At 44.9% G+C, this 24434-nt stretch overlaps 1 protein-coding gene and 1 long non-coding RNA gene across 2 annotated transcripts in view; one reads left to right on the forward strand and one right to left on the reverse strand.

The window, feature by feature from the left end:
* LOC146810320 (cholesterol transporter ABCA5-like) overlaps positions 1 to 24434 on the reverse strand; it is a 1540893-nt gene that overhangs the window by 1374152 nt on the left and 142307 nt on the right. The window lies entirely within an intron of this gene.
* Positions 913 to 24434, forward strand: part of LOC146810321 (uncharacterized) — a 36098-nt gene continuing 12576 nt past the window's right edge. Inside the window, exons 1-2 of the long non-coding RNA XR_014966578.1 lie at positions 913 to 946; positions 1620 to 1721. This is a non-coding gene — a long non-coding RNA (uncharacterized LOC146810321). The remainder of the gene's footprint in view (positions 947 to 1619; positions 1722 to 24434) is intronic.

The following is a 24434-nucleotide window of genomic DNA, read 5'->3' on the forward strand; positions in this document are numbered from 1 at the left end:
TGCGCCTAAGCCAGGCAGAAACCACCACTCTAGTCAGGGCAAGGGAGTTACATGCTGAAGATAACCCCTGCTGACCCCCTTGGTAGCTTGGCACGAGCAGTAAGGCTTATCCCAGAGGCAATGTCTTAAGCGTTTGAGCAACACACACACAGCAGCAACACACTAGGCACACCACAAAAGAAACACCACACAAGGTTATATAAAAAATAGCCTTTGTATTATCATAAACACATTAGATCATAACCACACAAATACACTGTGCCAACTGGCACCAGGTAGTAATTTACCGGGGATTATATACAGGACAGAGCCAATCGGGCTACTGTCAGAACCATTAGATCTCACTTAGTAGTAAAATGAAAACAACCAATAACTACTGGCAAAATACTGTACTCCGCATCAGCAACATAAACACATTATGTCTGCATCACAGTAGGCATCATCCTAAGCATAAACATCATAGCATGACATTTGGCACAACCACATTAGGCATTAGCATGAATTCTATCTGTTTGCGATCCTCCCTGCTCTTTTCAAATGCTCACAAACAACTGGGCTTTCATAGTACCAGTTGGAGGATGCCTTTTGACTTTAAACGGTTCCTTTTTAGTGACACATTATTAATTCAAAAATAGGTAAAATGTGCCTATAATTACAGTTTTTTGGAATTGTCTTTAAACATAGCAATTTTTTCTATATATATTCCAGAATTGGATAGATTATAACTTTTGTTTTCCCCTCGCTTCGTACTGAAACTATTATTAAAGATTAACTCCACTCCAAAATGGCGCCGATTTACCATGTTGGAGTATCTTGTGCAATATCTGTTTTCTATTTCTTTTAATCACCTGACCGGACAACGCCGTTGAGACTATTTATGTCGGCGTGTAGGAGTGGTAACTTGAGGATTTCGCCGGCTGCAGCGGGATGCGTTAGTATATACCCGGTAAGGTTGACTTGGCTTTTATATACTGCTGCGTACCAAATTCAGTACACAGCTATATGACTTGAATTGTATGATTGATTACTACATTCAGCGTAGGCTTAACATGCAATACTTGCTTGACAAGCCTAGATTGGGACGGGTTTCTCATTAACTATATACATTCTCGGATTGCAAGCCCCCTTTTTGAATACCATCCTGACCAGTTGATGATTATTACTGCAATCTTTTGAATCTACCGGAATTAACGGGGAATTCTTTTCGAATTTGAGTGCTGAAGACACATGAGGCACGCTATGATAAATGCCGTTCTGTTGGTCGATTCAATTGGACATTTTCCAATGAATAATAGGTACAGCAAGCTTAAAATATATTTGATAGGACTAAATGACTGAGTTGGTTATAACCTGACCTTTTTCTCGACCCTTATACGTCTTGTACAGCTGTACCAGTAGTTGTACATATGCTGCTCTGAGGCTCGATTTATCATAACGAGTGTTTTGACTTTCTACTATTCAAAAGGTATGATCCTTGGTTACAACGATAACATTAAGGCCTTACTATCGCCTTCAATTGTCCCCTGCCCCCCGCTTACCCCGCCCCCTCTTTTTATTTACTAAATATTTTACCTACATGCAATGAGTTACTTCGTATCTCCACTTTTTGTCTATTTCAGACTACTTGCCTTTGTGTCCTTGGAAATTGGATACATTGAACTCTAGCATTACTTAAGACGCGTCATCTACATAGTAACATATCTCTTGAAGATGTTCTGAAGGTATGTCACATGTGTATTATGAGGGTATGTGTATACAATACCCTATATATATGGGCGCTATTTATAAATGTGAAAAATTGAATATACTGGGACGTGTTCCTATTTGATAACTTTTCAATACTTTGCGTTTGAACTCTATCCTACTTATGAGGAAACAATAGTATCAGAGTTGCTATACATTTTTGGAGCAGCAGCGGTGTAAATCGTTGTTTCCTGCATCTTACTGTTGAAATTGCCTCAGGTCTGTATTACAACTGACTTTGTGGCAAATTGTTACCTTTTATATTAATACAGTTTAATATTTTTATATTGACAGTCTTACTTGCGAAATAAAATAGAAATCCAGAGTATCGCCCTTGTTGCTGTTTATCCCGAACAATCAACGGGATAAAAGGAGTTTACTTATTATCATTACCAATTTATTGTCAAGGTACACGTTTACCTAATGCTTTTGTCTTCTATTTCTTTGCTCTTCGGAGCACGTTCTTATTTACTATTTTCGACGAGGCTTTGAATTCGCAAATTAGGTAATTGCAATTTATTGCGATTATCTAAATTGCGAAATGCATTTAGGGAATCGCAATTTGCGATTCCCTAATTGTGATGCATCAAGCCTTTCATAAATGCAAACTGTGCATTTAGGAAATGCTAATTCCCCTCAACTTGAAGTCGATGGTAATTTGCGCATGCTTTGAAAAAATGCACAAAAGTGCATATTTCAAAGTGGTGTGCAGCGCACACATTCCCTTAGGGCATGTGTGCTGCTCATGTGAATACTTACCTTTTTTGGGGGGTGCATCAGGGGGGGCCTTAGGCCCCCTGGCACCCTTAGAATTGCATTCGCAATTTGAGATTACCAATTTGGTAATCGCAAGTTGCGAATGCAGTCCCATTCATTCCTATGGGCCTATAGGCCCATAGGAACGAATAAAGTGACATTACCTAATAGCGATTCCCAATTTGCGAATCGCTATTGGGTAATGTTTGGGAATCGCAATTTATTTTGGACTTCCTACATGCATTAGGAATTGCAATTCCTACAAGGCGATTCCTTAAAAATCGCTATTTAGGAATTGCAATTCCTTCTGTTGATGCATGTGGCAGTTAGTCACAGGTGTTTTCTAGAGTTTCCTAGAAATTGCGTGTACTTGGAGTTGGTGCTTTTCTTAGTTGCACTTTGTGACACATCTTTGTTTCTCTTCTGTTTTTGATACTGCTTGCAGCTGGCCTTACGAAACATCCGGTTTTCTTCTTTCGGAATAACAATGTGAAAGATATTTTGTTACATAATTTACATTACTATGTAATATTGTGTTGGATTGTATATTTCTGTTAACCTTGAAGAAGTAATCTACATGACGAAACACATGTCGGCTGTCTGCATCTACGCCATACACTCTGCGCCAATACAATCAAGACTATTAATTTTGTGTTTTGGATGGTTGCTTTTTCTATTGTGTATATACTGCATGGTGCTGTGTTTATTAAAACTAACTGACAACAAGGTCGGTTGATTAACTAATTAGCGGTTGTGCTCTGTAATCAATGTGTTGGCATTAGCATTAGTCATCACCTTAGGCATAAAACAGTATGCATAATTTTAGGGCCTTGCGCCCTGCCAGTATATCGGGACACAAAATGACCCCAGGCCATCTGGCCTTCCTCGGGCCCAAATGCCCTCTGTCCCAAAAGTCAGGGCTCTAATTGGGGCCTTCCAACTGGCCGTCCGGCTGCGTTAGCAGCGAAAACAATGTGCAGGATGTCCTGAGGCGTGGGGGTGCATCTCACACCCCTCCTCCTAAAGAAACAAAAGAAATGCCCTGTCGTTGCAGCTGCTCGCGATGCAGCTGAGAACACCAATTCCTGAGCACTAACAGGGCTCCTCTGCATGCAAGTGCAGCCACAAAAAAGGCACCCGCAACGTGGCAGCGGCCGTGATCTGGCGGTGCCGCTGCGCTGAAAAATTGGCAGTCACAGTGCCTGTGGAGGCCCCTCCTTTCCGGGGCTCCTCTTGGGGGAGAGAATCGGCCCGAGTGCTCTCCCTCCAGCCCCACTCACCGGGGCTCCTCCGATGACAGAGTCAGGCCCTCCACAGGCCACCTGATGGGACACAGAGGTGGCGGGACATGGAGCAAAGTCTCCGGTGTCATTCCCGCCGCCTCTGCACCTCAGCCGCGGGGCTTTCTTTGGCCACAGGAGCTCTGCCTACAAACAGGCACAAGCTTGCATGACTTCCTGCCGCCGCGTAAGCGATTGGCTGCTCCCGCCGCCCCCACCTCTGGTCAGACTCTTCCAGACTTGCCTGATTTCCGGGTTCACTTCAGGAGGCATCACAACACAGAGTAGGCTCCCGCTCTCCACCTGGACCACCACAATGCGGGGTAGGCTCCTGCTTCGGTTTAGAGGCACCCAAAATGCGCGGTAGGCTCCCGCTTACCCACAGTGCGGGGTGGGGGAATTCCCACGACGGGATTTCCTCGGGACACTTCGGCAGCCTAGCGCTGCAAGGCATCAACGCTCCTCTCGTCCTGGAGCTTATAGATGGCAAAGCTGTGCAAAGAAAGCAACAGGCAGGCCAGCACGCTGGGGGCTCCAAGGCCAGCAGACCCCTCAGCTGCCTAGCAGGGCAGCAAGTCCATCCCCAGCGGTGGTTCCTCCTGGCAGGCTGGCAGCCTGCCGGCCACAAGTCCAAGTAAGCACAAGCAGCACACTTTACATGGGGTCACAGCCCCAATATTTATACAGGGTTCTGTCTTTGTTCTGCCGTGGCACAGGGTTCAGGGAACCAGTCTCAACTGGTTCTGGGGGTACTAGAGCACTTTGTTTACCGTGCTTCTACTCCCCTTTGTCAAGTGGGGGATCGGTCATCAGACACACCACAGGGGGGCGAAGCCAGCATTCACCCAGGCAGGCACAGACCTATTCAGGTTCAGGGGACTACTCCTCCCACTATGCAGATCTCCTATTAAGCCCATCGCTGACTCACTCTGCCCTCCCTGGAACCACACTCCTCATCAGCCCCTGTCACTCCAGAGCCAGACATGCAATACACATCAGACAGGCAGACACACATAGCACACGTCACTGATCTCCCGACGCGATTCCGGGAGCAACGCTTACCTCCAGCTTCATTTTAAACGGAACCTTGGCAGTTCCTCTGCCAGCGCTGTGGACTCTGCGCTTTTTTTAAACTAATATTAAACTTTCCTACCTGCTTGCACTCCCGAGCACCTTCCGCTCCTCGCTCTCCTCCTTTGCCGGCTGGTCACTGGAGCGGGGCGGGCGAGGTCGACATCCTGGACGCTCTGGGGTTGGCGGTGCAGTCTCTTGGTCCCTCCCCCCCCCCTGGCTGGTATATCAGTTGCCTGGCTACCCCTTGGGCCAGCTTGATCGACGTCACTGATCTCCCGACGCGACTCCGGGAGCAACGCTTACCTCCAGCTTCATTTTAAACGGAACCTTGGCAGTTCCTCTGCCAGCGCTGTGGACTCTGCGCTTTTTTAAAACTAATATTAAACTTTCCTACCTGCTTGCTCTCCCGAGCGCCTTCCGCTCCTCGCTCTCCTCCTTTGCCGGCTGGTCACTGGAGCGGGGCGGGTGAGGTCGACATCTTGGACGCTCTGGGGTTGGCGGTGCAGTCTCTTGGTCCCTCCACCCCCTGCCACGCCCTGTCTCTGTCATTGGTGCCTATAACATGCCCCTTTTTCCTTGGCAGCGCAGCGGCCGAGCGCCGATGTTGCGCCGATGTTGCGCCGATGTTGCGCCTAAGTTAAGCCCGTCTGCGCGCGACGGGCCGGGACCAGGGGCCATGGATTCTGCCTCTCTGCAGGTGTACACCTCCGCTCAACTGCACTCCTACAAATTTGCTCAGCCTCTTACACCCTCACTACTGCTACACTTGGACACGCTTGGCATTTTAGTTTCAGACCCTCTCCCTTTGCTTGATCCCTCTGTTCCGCTTGTTTCTATTTCTCCCAATTCCGCCACTGCTTTCCTATTTAACACCCGGTCAGCTGTGAAACATCAACTGGAATTATTTAACCTTTTGCACACTGAGTCCCCTGATTTTCTGTTTCTCACTGAAACTTGGTTTTCGTCCGACTCTCTTCCTGACGTCCTGGCTATCCTCCCCTCCTCCTATTACGCCCTCCGGTCGGATCGCCCTGACGGCAAGATGGGTGGCGGTGTGGCCATGATCGTTCGTTCCAGCTTACAGTTTCAGCTTCTCCCTCACTCTTCTATATCCAATGTGGATTTTCTGGTTGCTCGTTCACTTAATCTCCCTGTCCCTCTCACGGTTGTCCTTATGTACCGCCCTCCCCAGCACATGCCCTTGTTTGTTGCCACCCTTCAGGAACTCCTCGCAACACTTGTGGTTAACAATTCTTCGGTTCTCCTGTTGGGGGATTTTAATTTCTGGCCAGGTGACCCAAAGGAGGATTTGTCCTCCAAGGATTTCTCGGCTACTCTTCAGTGCCTTAATTTTCATGCCCATGTCACGGGCCCTACCCATGTCCAGGGTCATACACTTGACCAGATTTGGTCTTTAAGTTGCACGCTTTCTCCCCCTAGCATTTCTCCCTGCACCTGGTCTGATCACTCTCTCATTTCCTTTTCCATCACTCTTGGTGTTCCTGACAGGCCCTCCCTACCCAAAAATCTTGTTGTTCGAAATTGGAATCGGGTTGACTTAAACTATCTTTCTCTCTCTTGCTTCTTCTACTCCTGATCTTTCTGAACTCCCTCTGGATTCTCAAGCTGAAGCGCTTAACACCTGGCTGTCTTCCTCTTGTGACCAGGTCGCTCCGCTTAGGAAAACTAAGGCCGTTCGTCCCTATGACGCTCATAAGTGGTTCAATACCGAGCTCAAAGCCTTGAAATTAGATCTGAGACGCTCTGAGCGTCATTGGAGACGAAATTACTGCCCCGCTCTTCGGGTCCAATATAAACATCTCCTCTTGGAATATAAGCGAGCCGTCCTCCTGGCCAAAACAAATTACTTTTCTGAGAAAGTGGCCCTCTCTGCCAATAAATCCAAGGAGATTTTCTCTTTGGTCAAAGATCTGGCGTTCTCGGATCGTACCAATTCCACTCTTATCCCTTCTCAAGATCTCTGCTCTTCGCTCAATGATTTCTTCATCGAGAAGATCATCACTCCCCTGGAATGGCATAGTTCATTTGGCAAGCTGGCTTGTTGACGAACTGGAGGCACCGTGGCTTGGTCAGAGCTCTTACTGCCTTGAGAAGTCTTCTGTCATCTTCCATTTCCTAACAGCAGCACGAGACTTTCGTTAGACACAAAGTCTCGCAGAATTCCAACATCACTCTGTTAAAGAAATAGGTTGTTTGGCGAGTGTTTAATCTCAGCTGATGGTTGCAGTTGGGGCCCACCGGCACTTATTTTTGAGGAAAAGCACTTAGTTTTCCTTATCAGAGTTTGACCCAGAGCAGGAGAGGAAAAAAACACGAGGAGGAAGAAGAGAACGACGGATAACCGTGACAAAACGAGAAAGCAGGAGTAAGCAAGAACCTGAAAGAATGACATAATGAAGTAGGGGATGAAAGGTGAGGGTAGTAAGACGAGTTTGGAATTCAGCAATCCTTACATTAGTCAGCTCCAGTCTCACTTTTCAACTTGACCCTATTGTAATATTTTCCAGCCGTTTTTCACCAAGAGCTTCAGTAGCATACATTAGCTGTCCTCCTGGAACCCTGCTGAGATTCGGTTAGGAGCCCATGCCAACAGCAAACCAGTTTTATCCTTTGAAAAACCTACTAGCCTCCCTTAAAGGAGAGCAGTGCTTGAAAATAAGAAGAAAGTATGACTACTATGTCTCCTCAAAGAACACATTATGCTCTGTCCGTGAGAGGAAAACTAAAGACCTGTTTTCAACCGGTTGCTTGAATTGGACTCCAAGAAAGTGATCCCAGCAGAGTTAGTAGACTATTTCCAGACTGAATCTTAACCAAGGGAATATCCCAGCGCTGGATCGAGGATTACATGGCACCATGCACAAACCATTTTAGGGGGAACAACCAAGTCTTCAAACTCTTTAGAAATGTAAAGAGGTCAAAGGTAAGGCAGAGATCAAGAGGCAAAGCATTCCAATGGATTGCTGCTAGATGGTTGAAAGAACATCTACCCATTCTGGCATTTAATGCGCCTGGCACTCATCATAACTAGTTTAGTGGAGAGAAGTGCACATGTAGGTTTATTGAAGGCAACTCGCTCATGTAGTATGACTAGCCCGGTATCTAAGTGTGCCCTATAAACATGACCTAGTCGCTTGAATATGGCCTTCTTGCATACCAGGAGCCACTAAAGTGAGTTCAAGCAGGCAGAAGTCGAGATGCTTAGTGCACTTTTACAGCTAAGTCTAGCAGCTGTGTTCCGGATGGATTGTAGGTCAGTAAATAAGAAGTAAGTCAGTCATTCCTAGATATAAGGCATTCCCATACTCCAGCCTACATCTAATTAATGCTTGAGTAACTGTACGCCAGTTTGCCGGGATCCAACAAAAGAATTACGCAGCAAGTGGAGGAGGCCACAACTTTTACCACCTGTTGCATTTACCTGGTCTTGCACACAGAGAGTATTGTCTATCAAAAACACAAGATTCTTAGCTACCCTCTTTGACTTAGGCACAGGGCCCAGGAACGACTGCCACAAGGAGTTGCTCCAGATTTTACAGGCCCCACCGTAGAGCAGTATCGCTGTTTCTCAGCATTACGTTTCAGGCAGTGTGACTGCATCCAGGTGGTGACTTCGGAGAGACAGCATAGAATGTTGCCCCATGTCTCTCACCTATGGAGGTAATAAGATGAGTATCCTCAGCATAGGAGAGGATCTCAAAGCCCCAAGCCCTGATAATACACGCTAAAGATGACACAGATATTGAACAAGGTGGGGTTAAGTGAAGAGCCCTGTGCAACCGCATATTTGGCCATTCGATGGTTGGACCTGAAAGAGGGAAGTTGAACTGATTGAGCTCTAGTGTTAAAGGATTCAAACCACTGCAAAGCTTCCAAATTTAGGCCAATTTAATGTAGTCTATGCATTAACAGGCTATGTGAGATCGTGAATAAAGCTGCAGACGAATCCAACGGGATAAGGGCCGTTCCAGATGCCCTGGTCAACCTCTGATCTAATGCTGCTATCCAATACTACCAACATGACAGTCTCTATGCTTCTTCTGGCTCTAAAGCCCATTTGGGTAGGCTCCACCTGGTTACTACTTTCTAAAAAGTGCATTAACTGGGCATAAACTAGCTTTTCTAGCACTTTAGACATATATGGCAGTAATTAGATTGGGCAATAATTGGACAGGAGGGAAGTGTCGAGCCCCGCTTTCTTTGCCAAAGGCAAGATCAGGGCATGCTTCCACATGGCAGGAACTCAGCCCAATTTAAAGAGGTTGAAGATCTGTGTCAAAAATTGACTTAAATTGGAAGCCAGACGAGAAAAGATGAAAGGAGGACATGGGTCCAAAGGTGATCTAGATTTCACCTCTAGCATCGCCTTTTCTACTGCTTCTGGTTTCAAGTTCGAAAAGCTGCCTAATAGGGGCTAAGATTCTTAAAAGAGTTCTCCACTAAAGGAGATTGATCTTTAAAATTCACATAAATCTTCTCTCAGGGATGTGAAATTCCCATAGCCCGACATCCAGGACATGTTTATTGTGGTCAAGGGCAACATGTTTTCATGTGTATTTAAAATATTCATAATGGAAAATGAGTGTAATCAGTTTCAATAAGATTATGGGAAACAAAAATAAACAACAATTGGCAAAGCCAGTAGGTCTTGAAATTGGTGGTCAGCTTTTTAGTTTTGCCTATGTGTGATTTGTTTTGGCATGGTTTTTGTAAAACCTTACTGGTGTGAGAGCTGCCGGGCCCTCACCATACTAACTAACATTGGCAAAAGCAAAAATTGTTTAGTCTCAAAAAGCACACACTGTCACAGTAGTTACTGGCACTGAACAAAACTACTTTGTGTGACGATATGGTCCTTGTGAAAGAGACGAACGCTGTCACTCAGTGAAGCCAGATGATACAGATAGAGCGAGACAGAATTTTAATAAACTCAAAAGGTCAGAGTCAATGCCAGACAAAATTAGGGGCCAAATTATTAAAGAAAGTCTCAAAAGTGCACCTATGGTATATGTCCTTGCATTAAGTGCAGCTATACGGCTTTCGTGAATTCCCAAGAATTTACAGAACTAGGACAAGAAATAGTACTACAAGAAAATATGTGAACTGCATTTTAGCATGAGCAAATATGCATGTGTAGATTTGCTCATGCGAATGTGCTTGCAAGTTCGCTTTCCCTCCAACCACTTTTTTCTCCAACTCTGGAAGAAGGTTTACGTCTGCCATTGTCCAGAGTAAATTGCCAACATTTCTCAGTATCGGAACAGATTAGAGAAGAGTTGTTCAAAATCCTTAAAACATGCAAGTTAGTAGGTTTGCAGAGACTCAAAAGGGCATTCTAACCCTGGAACTATTGCTTACCACTCCCTTCAGCCCCAGTATGTAGCTCAGCGGAAACATGGCAACATAAGGGGATTGCAAGTATTCAAACACTACTATGGTATGAGTCCTGGCATAATCAGAGGCTATATGAGTTCTCATGAGATTGCTACCATAATTTGTCGTTGCACTACATGACACCAAAAGGGACAAGTGGATTTTGTTACAGGACAAGTAGATTTATGAAACAACTTGCCCCATGGACAAGTAGATATTTTATTAAATTCAACACCTCTGTTCTCTATTTTGTCACTTAAAAAATGTGGCCAGCTCTTCATAGCGCTGAACGGAAACAATAGTTGCCTGGTTTAAACATTCAGGGTGTGCTAGTTACTTCCCTATTTTAAATATCTCCCTCAAGGAGCCACTATTCTCCTCCATTCTTTTTACAAAATCTATATGCTATAAGGTCTTTAGGGCTCTTTGATAACAGCCAGCAGCGCTCCAGGGCTTTGCACTTCCTCTTCCCTGACCTAAGTTAGTTGGAATGTCACTTTTGAGATGGAGATGTTCTAGGATAATAGCTTGACTGGCAAGGAGCGCATGCATCAAACGCCTTAGTTATGGCTATATTAAAATCCTCTAAGAATATTTATAGGGAAGCATCATCTCTGGTCCCTGGTGGGCTAAAATTACTAGTAGAGGCCTCATGATTAACTTTTCTCCAGAATTTCTTCTGAGCGGAGATGAGGCCAGGGTTCACTGGTAGACTACTTGAAAACCTGAATGAAATAATAATTAAGAAGTAGACAGACAAGCGAATGGGGTCAAAATTATGAATCTTAATCATGCAGGTATTAGAGAATAGTAGGTCCAAAGCATGTCCTGCCTTATGCGTCTGCCTTTTATCCATTGTTTGAGCTGTAAAATGGGCATCTCATTCTCCAGCGCTCTGCCCAGGGAGTCTCCCGTGTTCTCAAAATGAAAATTGAAATTGCTGATTAGCAAGAAGTAGTTATATTTTAAAAACCAATGGTGACAGCAGAGCAAATAGATTAGCTGCCAGCTACAAATTATAACTAGGAGGCCTGTAGAGAATGACCCCATCCAATATAATCAAAGTGTTTTGAGAGAGCTGGAAGAATAGAATCTCACATCCCTATGCCTTTACAAAATTCTTATAAATGACTGAAAAGCCTCCACCTTGTCTACCCTCCCAAACATGTTTCAAAGTGCTGCTGGCACTGCAAGTGTTAGGTTGGGCATCGAATGGCTATTAATCCAAGTTTCAGTGATAAATATCAGGTCCGGTTTGGCACTGTTGATAGCGTCTTCTATTTCCATGCAGCATTTGGGGAGAGATCTGACAGTAGAATAAACATTCAAAATTTGAGAGATCTGAACTGAGCTTGGTTCCAAGCCCTGTGGTGCTTCGATTGGGAGTGAGCGAGTCCACTGTCAAACGCCCCTTGGGTTATCTGAAAATGTTAGTTGACTCCTTATCGTTCTGACATTCCCACTTACAGCTAGCAAACCAAATTGGCCAGCTGTAGTCTCAGACAACCCTATTCCACACTTTACCCAATTCTGATAGTGGTGTGCCATAGCTATCAACGCCTCGTGTGCACTTGCGAATGAACATCTCTGCTCTATTGAAACGGGCAGGGGTCCTGGCGTCTGGTGACGGTAGGGCACAGACAGGCTGTCTTTTGTCATGCCTATGGCACACCAGTGGCACGGACACACAGCACCTGCATTTAAACTAATATTTCCGGTCTTCCAACTGAACCACTAACTCTTCATCGGTCCGTTCCACCTTCAAAATAACAGGTTTCCTAAGAAGATAGAGCAATTGTTGAAATAAGCGGTCTCCTAACAAGTTAATTAATTGGTGCAGTAATGGACAAGTTACTTACCTTTGTTAATGCCTTATCTGGTAGACCTGATCTAGCCACAGATTCCTTACCGCTGAATTTCCCAGTCGTCAGACTGAATGAGGAAGATTTTTCTTCGAGCAATATCCCTCCGTGTCAGTAGGTGGCGTTGGTCGTGCTGGAAGTGAATTCCATGTCACCTATATAGGTGCCAACTTGATGCGCTGAAAGTCAATTACTTTTCACAACTTTTTACGCCAGAAAAGTGGAGCCATGAAGAGTACTGACATTGGTGTGATTTTAAGAAACTAGTGCCCTGGAAGGGGACAGCAGTGACCCTAAACTTGTCTGCAGCGTGGGGAGGATGGGTGGGTTGGTAAGGAATTTGCGGCTAGATCATGCTACTACCAAATAAGTCGATACCAACGGTAAGTAACTTGCCCATCCAATAGAGACATCTAGCTGCAGATTTCTTATCTTTGAATAGCTATCCAAGCAATGCCATCCCCGGAGGAGGGACTGCAGACAAATTTACACTAGGAAGTCCTGCAGGACTGAGAGGCCAAAATGGCCGCCCCTGCAGACTTGACTATCCAGGCCGTAATATTTGGTGAACGTGTGCAGGGATGCGCATGTTGTTGCCTGACAGATGTCCAGCACTGGGACTCCATGTTGTAAAGAAGTGGTAGTAGCCTTTGCTCTGGTGGAATGAACCCTTAAGCCTTCAGGAAGCTGCTTCTTGACCAGATCATAGCAAATTTTGATGCAGAAGACGACCCACTGGGAGGTGGTCCTCTTCTGCCCCGCATAACCTTTCTTCGCTCCAATGTACCCCACGAAGAGTGGGTCGTCCATCCGGAATTCTTTAGTGCTTTCAAGGTAGAACTATGCTCTTTTGGGGTACAGGCGGTGGAGTCTGTCCACTTCTTTGGAAGGATTCAGAGGAGTGTAGAAACATGACAAGGCGGCAGATTGCCCCACATGAAATGGACTCACCACTTTGGAAAGGAAAGAAGCCCTAGTGTGTAGCACAAATTTGTCAGAGAATTTCGTGAGAAAAGGGGGTTTGAACGATAGCGCCAGCAGCTCGCTCACCCTCCTGGCCGCTGTTTTGATGATGAGCAGCCGGAGAGGGTAATTAAGCAGAGGTTCGAGAGGAGCGCACATTAGGAAAGTGAGAACCAAGTTAAGGTCCCACTGAGGCATAATGAAAGGTTCAGGAGGGATCATATGTACAAGGCCTTTCAGGAATCTATGTACAATAAGTGATTTAAATAGGGAGGGTTGGTCTGGAAACCTCAGGAAGGCAGACAAAGTTGAAAGATACCTTTTCAAAGTGCACAGAGGAAAGCCCTGCTGGGTAAGGGACAAAATAAAAAGCAGAATATCAGAAAGGGGAGCAGAAAGAGGGTCAATAGACTATTCTGTACAATGTTTCACAATTATGTTCCATCGGCAGGCATATAGTCTTTGTGGAGGGACGCCTGGCTGGCAGAATAACATTGCAAACCTCGGGAGGAAGGTCGAAAGCGATCAAGTCGCTGGACGAACTGGGAGTAGTGAAAGCACACTTCGACATCTTGTGCTTCTTATGCCTCTTACTTGAATATCCCAATGATTTTGAATTTGACAATGGGACTCCTGAAGTGGCACCCGGACATTCCTCTTGAGCGGGGCCATGACCTCCAAGGAGCCGAGCGACGTGGTGCCTGCCGGGCTACAAGCAGCCTTAGAGAACACTACCTCAAAGCCTTCGCAGCCTTGGCCTAGCAGCTAAAGTACAACTTTTAGTCTTGGTCACGCTCCAGACCCCAGAGACAAACCTAATGCGGGTCCATGACTGACATAGCGCAGTGACGCCTTGAAACCTGAAGTCTTCCTCAACATGATAACCTTCACACCAAAAAATGGGTGACAAAATGTGAAAAAGTGACAGAGGGCAGCTCTTTTCACGGGTCAGCGCTTGACTGACGCGGAAAGAAAATAACTTGTCCCCGTGCCAAGGTGGAGCCTATATAGGTGACAAAGACATCCCTTCCAACACAGACTAACATGACGTTATGCAGAGCCGACCAGCGCCACCCACCGGCATGCAGGGGTATTGCTTGAAGAAAATTCTTCCGGATCCAGTCTGGTACCTGGGAAATTGAAAGGTGAGAAATCTGTGGCTAGATGTCTCTATCTGATCATGCAGTTACTACAGGAGCATTTTAAGGAGCTCTGAGTTGCGATATCATTTTATGTCAGTATGCACCCGGAAACAAAGGCGAACTCTAAAACCAAAACTAGTTCATGGACTGTCTTCAAGGTGAATGACGAGGTAGAGTTATAGCAATTGTCTTTTCTTTGTAATAACTGCATATGTGCCAACAAGAAGAATGTAGTCTACTTCCTCCTAATCTTCTAGACGGTGGTCACTCGATTAATAGCAATAGAGGAGTTGCGTAGATTTTTTTCACACATTAGGAGAATGCACATGACTTACTGCCGCAACCCTTCCAAGGAAGGACTTATTGTAAAGATTTCTAGTTTTGTAAATACAGTTTTTAAGATGCATATTTTGTATATTATTGCAGTCAAGGAACACTGCAAAGCTGATAGTTTACGTATGAGACTCTAAACTAAAGGGGTAATGTGTAAATTATTTGGGCGCGCACACACAGTAACACAGTGGAAACACCACAGAAGTACTTCACACCAGTTTAGAAAAATGGCCAATAATTATCAGAGTAAAACGAGACCTAAACAATAAAAATCCAATATACACAATTCAAGATATGAATTTTGCAAGTATAACCAAATATGCAGTAGTTAGAAATAAATGGCTCCAACTGGGGCTATCTGGTCACCATTGACCGGTAAAAATCCCAAAGTTCAGTTGAACGGCGATAGAGCATGAGCCGGATTCAGGAGTCATGCAGAACCGCTGACAGTACCTTGGATGCGTCTATGATCGCAGACTATGCGTTGAGCAAAGGAGGTGATGTGTCGCTGTCGAAGGCGATGCATCGTTTACGAAATCAGGGCAACGTGGTGGGTGCGTCAAAGATTGTGAAAGATGTGTTGTGTAAAAGGAGGGAATGTGTTGGTGTCGAAGGCTGTTGTTTCCGAAGCTGGGCAATGTTGTGGATGCATCAATGTGAAGAAGCAATGTGCATCAGGCTGATGGGTTGTCGTCGTGTCACTGGCTCTAGGCGATGAATGCAGCACAGAACGATGCAGAGGTGTTGCGTTGGCAAAGTCGGCACTGCGTTGAAGATCGCAGGGGATGCATTGCACAGTCGGCAAGCGGTGTCCGCAGCTTCGGTGCAGACAGCAGCAATGCATTGGTATGTAGGAAAATGCGCTGGTTCTGATTGGCGCAACTTCGATGCGTTGGTTTCTTGTATTGCAGCATCAAACCCTCCCTTCCAAGGGCCCAGCACTGGTTTTAGCACTACGTGACAGAGTCGGACTTTCAGCAGAGGAGCCCAGGTGATGGTAGCAAGATGCAGGGGAAGCCTTTGATATCCCTGAGGCTTCCGAAAACAGGAGGCAAGACAACCATGGAGAAACTTTAGAAATGCAGGATGTAGAGTTAAGTCCAGTCCTCTCACTCACAGGCAAGAAGCAGCAGGAAACAGGCCAACACATCAATGCAAGCAACAAAGAGGCAGCCCCTCCTGGCAGCACAACAGTTCTTCTTCCTGGCAGAATTCCAGTTTCAGATGTCCTCTTAATACATGGTGTCAGACGTCCAGTACTTATACCCATTATAGCCTTTGAAATAAAGAGACTTCAAAGAAAGGTCTTTGTAGTGCACAAGACACGGTCCTGGCTCCAGACTCACTACTGGGGGGAATGCAGCCCTTTGTGTGGAGACAAGCACAGTCCTATTCAGGTGCAAGTGTCAGCTCCTTTTTCTCACTCTATCTCAGGAAGATAGAGTGGCACACCTCAGCCCCCTTTGTGTATGACTGTTTAGAGGGAATGCACAAACCCAGCTGTCACCCAACCCAGACATGTATTCCAGAGACAGGCAGAAGGCACTGAAGGTTTTGCGTACGAAAAGGCCATCTTTCTAAAAGTGGCATTTCCAGACCTGCAATTTAAAAACTAACTTTACTAAAAGATGTATTTTTTAATTTCATTACAAGATCGGAGGCTACCATTATGCATATAACTTTTAATGCAGCCGCATACATCAAAGTAAAAGGGTTCCAGAATAGAACACTCAGAACAAATAAAAGGCATGAGCCCATACAGGGGTGTGGAATTTAATGAACTATCTACTTGTCCATGGGGCAGGTTCCTTCATAAATCTACTTGTCCTGTAACAAAATCCACTTGTCCCTTTTGTGCCATGTAATGCAATGACAACTTATCACAGCAATCTCACTATATAAGAGCTCTGAAATAGCCTCTCTGATTATGCCAGGGCACCTTCCATAGTAGTGTTTGAATACTTGCAATCCCCTTATGTTGCAACATTTCCGCAGATCTACATACTGGGGCTGAAGGTAATGGCAAGCAAGAGTTCCACGGTTGGAATGCCCTTTTGAGTCTGTGCAAGCATGTTTTAAGGGTTTTCACTAACTTCTCTAATCTGGGGGGAAACCGAAAGCCGTGATCATGCCAAAACAAGTGACGCACTGACAAAACCAAAAGGCTGAGCAACATTTTCAGACCTACTGGCTTTACCAATGCTGGTTTATTTGTAGGTTTTCCATTATTTTATTAACCCCTTCAGTGCCCATGACGAGCTGGACTCGTCATGGGCTGCGGTGGCGCTGTGTCCATGACGAGTCCAGCTCGTCATGGACTCCGCCCGCTAATGCAAAGCGCGGCACTGGGCGGGGAAAGGGGCGGGCATGCAAGGGGTTAAAACTGGTTACACTGATTTTCCATTATGAACATTTTTGGGAAATACTAGCGTACAACAACACATTTTACTAAGTGATGCTACAAACAAATGGTACCTACATTTTTTCAGTACTTTAGTGAAATGTTATTGCATTTTTTTTGTGAACATTTTAGTTTGAAAACAATCTGCTTTCAAGCTTCTGCAAATATTTGCATCTAATCAGAGCATTATACATGGCCTCATATTGCTAAACATTGAAAACTTGTGTACACATTAACCACTGTCAGTAGTGCAGTCTGAGCTTACAACATTTACCAAGAGCACTCACCCTAATAATAAAGCCTTTGCATTAATGAACCATGAATACAAGTTTGAACAGCATTAACACATGGACACAAATATTACTTTAACTGCAGGCAATGCCTTTTTCCTGATCCATAATGTGGTCCTGTAAACTGGCAGCCAAAGGGTGTGTACTGTAGGGGGTTGGGCCTACTTGTCCCAAGGACAAAATACACATGAAAACTTTGTTGCCCTTGACCCCAAACAATGTCCCAGGAGTCAGGCTATAGGAATTCCACATCCCTGGCCCATAACATTCTGCCTCTTTTAAATGCGGCTCCAAGCAGATAAGTTAATTACATTTCTTATCCTGTTGGCATCATTGTTATAACTGCTTATTTGATATTCCTTTGCTAAATACCTCATTTTACCAATTTATTACTTGTTATTGCTAAGGCTTCACTTTGCCAATGCTTTTTATGTCAATGTTTCAGATAGTTTTGTTCTAATCTGCCTTAACTCGCATTAACCTTACAGGTTTTTACTATCCCACGTTGCAATTGTTATCGCTCTACCCATTCTCTCTCACCCTGTCTTGCCACTCTCCTATTTACGGAGACCGGCGCTTGACCGCCCCCCCCCCCCCCCCCCCCACTGCTCCGTTATACCTTCTGCTGCCGCTTTGAATCCCAACCGGGGGAGAGGACCGCCACCCTTAGGCTCCTCTCCCCCAAGCTCACCGCTTTATCGCTCCTTTGCCTGTTTTTAAACAGAAGAGGCTCCCTCACCGCCTCGGCACCTTCTCCGTCTCCGACCGCGTTTAGAGGAATATACCCTATCAACGCCCGCGTCGCGTAAGAGCGTTGCCAGGGGTCTTTCCTCAAACAATTAGTCTTTCCTAGCAACCAGCTCTCGATCAGCTGGTCATTTTTGACGCTGCAATTTAAAGACCTTTTTTGATGAAAATGACTTCCTTGAGGCTCTGAAGCAATCACCCAATACTACTTTCCTGAGGCTCTGAAGCAATCATCCTCGTGTACCTCTTCATATCCCTCTCTCCACCTGTACATAACCTTTTTTTTTGTTCTTCCTCTATAAAAAAAAAAAAAAATTAAGACTACCTTCAATCTAATTATAAAATGTTAAAAAAAAAAAATATATATATATATTAAAAAAAAAAAGACAAGGGTACCATCCGCTTTTATATCTCATTATCTACCCAATAAATGATATATAATGTCTGACGCAGACTCTGATGATGCCACTACACCAACTCCTAGTATTGATAACCAGACTTTTAGGAGCATCATCCATGATGAGATGAGATCTTGCATGTTGGAGACTCTATCGAAAGTTATGGCACACAAAGGGTCACTCCCTAGCATGGAGGATGAGACCAGCGACATGCAAAATAACCTATCTGACGATCTCATTGAAATAAGGGGGAAGAGAATTGGAAAAAATAAAAATATCGAATATACAACCCCCAGGAGCACTACAGGAGGTCCAAGCACCTCTACTACCATGGGAGGTCACTGCACCTCAAATACACTGGGTATCCTCAGCGGCACAACTTATAATGGTGTCCCCAGCGGCACAAAGTTTATGGGTGTCCCTAGCGGCACAAACTATCCAAGTGCTCAACGTAATTTTTTGAGAGCTGATTCACAAGATGATGATGGCTCTGATCTTTTTGATGAATACGTCTTAGATTTAGACGATGATCAAGAGTTTTATAACCAATCCTTGGAAGACAAATCTCCTTCTACTTCCAAAGATGCCATCCTAGATACTTCAGGGGAAGAGATGTTTTCGCCCCTTAATATAAAACACCCTCGTAGCTCTGAATGGTACCCTCGAGCATGTCGGCAAATTCATCAAGAAGTGGCTTAGAAACACACTGGAAAGGGATACTCGCAACTTACTGAGAGCAGAATGCTCCAGACCCTGCATCAACGACAACCTGCCAAACACCTAATCTCGACCCCGAACTTATCAAATACCTTTTCAAACTTGGTGGGGACCTGAGAAAGGGGATGGAAAGGTCCCTTAAAGGTTGCCAGGATCGTGTCCTCTACATCTTGGGTCCCCTAGCAAGGATCGACACCGCCGAGGTCAGCCACATCACTGGCACACCCCTGGATACAGAAGCAATTAGGGGTTGGTCCCAGAGAGCACTAATTCTCCTCAAACGCAAACGGCAGCCTCAACTCTGATAGGAGAAGGGAGGTTCTCACCAAACTCAGCCCTAAGTTGGGCGACCTGGCTGATAAAGAACCCTCCTTGAACCCCAAGGGTTTACTCTTCAGGGAGGATCTTATCAAGACCCTTGGAAAATATGTTTCCACATTTACGGCCTTGGATAAGGCCCATCAAAACATGAAAAGGGTCTTCAACAATAACCTTTTTGCCAGGGCCGGGAAAAGGCGCCTTTCTTCTGGCCGCTTCAACCGCAGGCCCTTCGGAAGATCAAGAGGATTCGGAAGAGGTTACCAACCCTTCAATAACCCCCAATTCTACCATCAAAGAGGAAGAGGTTTGCGCTCCAGGGGCTTCAGATCTAGAGGCTCTTCCAACGACAACTCCTAGCGTAAGTACAGCTTTTTTCTTCCCCCGCTCCCCCCTCTTTTTTCCCCAAAGGTGGGAAGCAGACTCCAATTTTTCTATCACAACTGGGAATTGATTACTCAAGATCCTTGGGTTCTGAATACTGTGAAAGGGTTTATGATAGATTTGACAGATTCCAACCTCAATTTTCTTTTCCCAGGGACATTCCTCTCACCCTAGATCAGGAGAAGATAATAGAGGAAGAGATGCATTCTATGCTTCAAAAAGGCACAATAATAGAAGTCCCTCTGCAAATGCTTACATTCTTAAGTGCTCTCTTCCTTGTTAAGAAAAAGGACAAAGGTTGGAGACCTGTAATAAATCTAAGGAAACTCAACAAATCCCTAGTCTACAGACACTTAAAGATGGAAGGCATCCATCTTTTAAGAGACCTTTTATTGGAAGGGGACTGGCTAGTCAAATTAGATCTAAAAGACGCCTATTTCACCATTCCTATGGCCAAGGTGCACCAACCCTTCCTCCAATTCATGTGGAAGAATCATCTCTTTCAATTCCAAGCACTTCCTTTTAGCCTCTCGTCCGCCCCTTGGTGTTTCACCAAAGTGATGAGATCAATCGCCTCCTACATATATCTAGACGACATCCTCATCCTCTCCCAGGATCATTCCCAAATCATCCAGGACCTGAAGACCTTAATAGATCTTCTAGAGAGCCTAGGTTTCATCATAAACAGAGAAAAATCAATCTTATCTCCCTCCAGATCTCTAGAGTTTCTAGGCTTCACCATAGATGCCACAAAATTTCTTCTACTCCCACCGAAGAAAATATCCAAAATCAGAAGAGAGATAAGACCCGTCTTGAAACAAGAGACTTTATCCTTAAAGGAACTCGCCAGACTTCTGGGTCTTCTTTCCTCTTCTATTCAAGCTGTCTTTCCGGGCCCCCTAAACTACCGAGCTCTCCAAAGAATAAAAGCGAGAGCTTTGAGATCAGGCCTCTGGTACGGAGATCTAATCTCGCTGGACCAGGAAGCCAGATTGGAACTCACATGGAGGCTGGAGAACTTGGATGCCTGGAATGGCAAGGCAATCTTTGGCTCTGCACCAGACTTTATTCTAGAATCAGACGCAAGCCTTCATGGCTGGGGTGCCTGTCTCCTAGACCAGAACACTGGCGGTGTTTGGTCTCAAGCAGAATCCCTTCACCACATAAATTACCTGGAACTCACTGCCGGCCTCTACGCTCTGAGTTTCAAAAATTGTCTTCAGGGCAGATCGGTCATTCTGAAGATGGACAACATGTCCGGGGTTGCTTATATAAATCGCCTGGGAGGAACGAAATCTGCAGATCTCAAATTTAGCCAAGAAACTTTGGATGTTCTGCCTAGAACACAAGATAGCTCTGAAGGCGGAATATCTGCCAGGAAAATCCAATTTATCTGCGGATTGGAATTCGAGGTTCCTCTTGGATCACAGCAATTGGAAGCTCAACGTCTCGGTCTTCAGACACCTCGACCAAATTTGGGGTCCTTTGGAAATAGATCTCTTTGCGAGCAGACTAACTTCCCAACTGGCGAATTATTACAGCTGGATGCCCGACCCCGGTGCTCTAGCAGTGAACTCCTGCAATGCTGGAAGGGGACAAACTCATACGCCTTCCCCCCCCCCCCCCCTTCTCCATGATCCAGAGTCCTCCAGAAGGTGAGACGTCAACGATGCTCCATTGTCCTAGTGACGCCTTTCTGGCCATCCCAGGCCTGGTTCCCTACAACCTTAGAACTGGCTTGCGACATTCCTTTCCTAATTCCCTCCCTACAGGACCTTCTTACAGACGTAGACTGTCAAATTCACCCTCTTGTCAAACAGGGAATTTGAACCTTATTGCCTGGAGAGTGTCAGGAGATCCTACGATCTCTCTGGACTTTCGTCAACAGCTGCTACTTTAATCGGAGAGTCTTGGCCCCAGGTACGCACCACCGTTACAACATTTGGAAATCCTGGTCACGTTGGTGCGTGGAAAGGAATTTGGATTCCGTGGAAGCACCTATCGTTAACATAGTTAACTTTCTAGTTTAACAATTCGAACGAGGTCTCAGCTATAGATCCATTAATTGTTATAGATCCGCTATATCCGCAGGACATGCTCTCGTTAATGGTAAAACGATAGGTAAGAACGCAATTATCTGTAGAGTTCTCAAAAGCATTAGACTTAGAAGACCTCCTAAACCCAGATATCAGTCCCTCTGTAAGTAGTTTTTATTTTTATTTAACAACGTGGTCTTTTGTGCCCTCCTGTGGCAAAAATGGTATTTATTAAATAAAACTCATTTAAACCACTGAAAGCTCCAGTCTACTTGCCGTTCCTTGCCTCTGTACCTCTGTGTGCTTCTCAAGACGCCAAGTTATTGCCTTGCAAATCTTTGCTATTTAAAAAAAAAAGAAAAAAATGCCTCTCTGCTTTTGCACAGAGACCACTGACGTAAAAGGAAAAGTACTGGCATTAGGGAAATCTAAACCCCGGAAAGTCCTAAAAAAAAACCTAAGAAATCAGGAACTAAAAGTCCTGGGTTGGAGGAGCCGACAAACTCCGAAAGTAAGGAGCGAGGGGAATGGTGGAAAGGAAACACTTACAAGAAGTAAAATTGTGGCAGAGGGAAGCATCCAATGATTGAATTTAACCCCGCAGTCAGCGTCAACGATGATTTCAAAGACAGTGGGCACAAAAGGTGGATCAGCAGTTTCAAAGTCGATCAAGGACTTTTTAGGGAAACATTTCAGAGGGAAGGAGATGCTTGATAAGGAGCAGAGCGTTATAGAGACTCCATTAATGTCATCGGACCCGGCAGCTTTAAGCATGGAATCTCTGAATCAAACGAACTTTAATATTGTTGAGGCGTCTATGGAACCACGTCTATCCTCCTCACCCAGGCTATTTCGGACACGGTTTGTTTATGACAAAGAGGTACAGGGGGTGGAGGAAGGAGCCCCCCCCAAGTAAACCCCGGTGTGAGGAAGATTCTAATCAGAGGATAGATTGTTCAAACGGAAAAGGAAGTTTGGAAAATTCCCATGCTATTCGAACCGATTTAACCTGTCCTTCATTGCATAGCCTGGAGGTTACGGGATCCTCCAGTGTATCTATGTTAGGTTATGCTGATGCTGCAGAAAACCCTTCAGGGTATTCTTGAGGTCTCCGTTTTAAATCATGAAATTTTAAAAACACAAAGCAAGCAGTTTAAAAATATTATAGGCGAGTTCACACAAATAAAGGGTCTAATGCCCTTGTTAGTAAGACCAGTAGAAGTCCCTCAGGAGACAAAAGTCGATGGGGAGGAAGAATACGTAAGGAACAACCAATCACTGATGGAGGAACCTACGGTATATATATCACGTTGCCCTATGATCATAAAAGATGCGGGGAAAGGAGGTATAATAAACAATATACCATGCGGCCTTTAAGGGGGGAAAATGTCCGCCCAAAGGCCAACTGTTAAGACGACAGATCAATGGGAAGGGGGTAAAGTCAGAGTTAAGACCAAATGGCAGGGCATTGACCCGTGAATCTAAAAAGATAAGTTTTGTAGAAATAGGAGAAACTTCCTGTAGTTCAGAATCACTAACTAAACGGACAAAGGGAAAAAGAACCCTTAGGAGTGTAAATGATAACTTAAGGAAGTCTTTGATGGATAAGAAGGAGGTAGCTATAGAAAGAGGGTTGGGTGCCTCATCAGGGGTAGGACCTAGCAACACAAATCAGGACAAGAGCCCCAGGCAGAGCGAGATTGAAGTACACAGGCAAAGAAAGGAAGATAGGATAGTTGGACGCCCAATAGGATTGCAGTTAGAACGATGGGCGGATCTTTGGCTCTTTTTGGAGCCTATAGGTCAGGGTAAAGGCGGGAAAAGAACTAGGAAATTAAACCCCCTAAACCGTTCCCAACTCCTCTTCATTCTCAAAATGCCCAAGCCTACGATATATTAGTTCAGAAGACCTTAAAGAAGTAGGATTCTTATTAAACATCAAAGGGGAAGAAGTAACCAAGGTTTTACTTCATTCTGCATTAATAAAAGTAGCATTGGAAAAAGCAGAACCTGAGATGAAAAAAGAAGGCATTAGAATAATAAAAAGAGAGGCAATAATGACGGATAACCAATGGAATTCTTTGCTCAGAAACCATGCTGGGCTTGGTGACCGGCAAATTAGAATCAACACCGGATGGAAGGAAGATCTTGAAATTACAATAGCCCCTAAGGTTCAAGGGTGGGTCAATGATGACGTGCTGGTTGGGAATAGATATAGAGAGCTTGCATATATGGATTGCGAAGAAAATGGGTACCTGAGCAATATTGATTAGGAGCTAGGGTCATCGCACAGCCTATCTATACTAACTTGGAATGTTAATGGCTATAAAAGAATAATGCTCCAGGAAAGTTTTAAAACATTTACTAAAGAACACTGACATCGCGTGTTTACAGGAGACTTGGCTGTGCGATGAAACCCTAGTTACAGAAGGTTTTAGCCACCATGTAAAACCAGCAAAAAATAATATATTTGGTAGACCGTCAGGCGGTCAGCTGACGCTAGTTTCAACAAAGATAGCTAGGAAAATAGAACCCCTCAAACTTAAATGCGTTAGGTAGCAGAGTGTGGACTTTGAAAAAAAAATCAGGTTATGAA

The sequence above is a fragment of the Triturus cristatus genome, chromosome 7, assembly GCF_964204655.1.
Source record: "Triturus cristatus chromosome 7, aTriCri1.1, whole genome shotgun sequence".
Taxonomy (NCBI): Eukaryota; Metazoa; Chordata; class Amphibia; order Caudata; family Salamandridae; genus Triturus; species Triturus cristatus.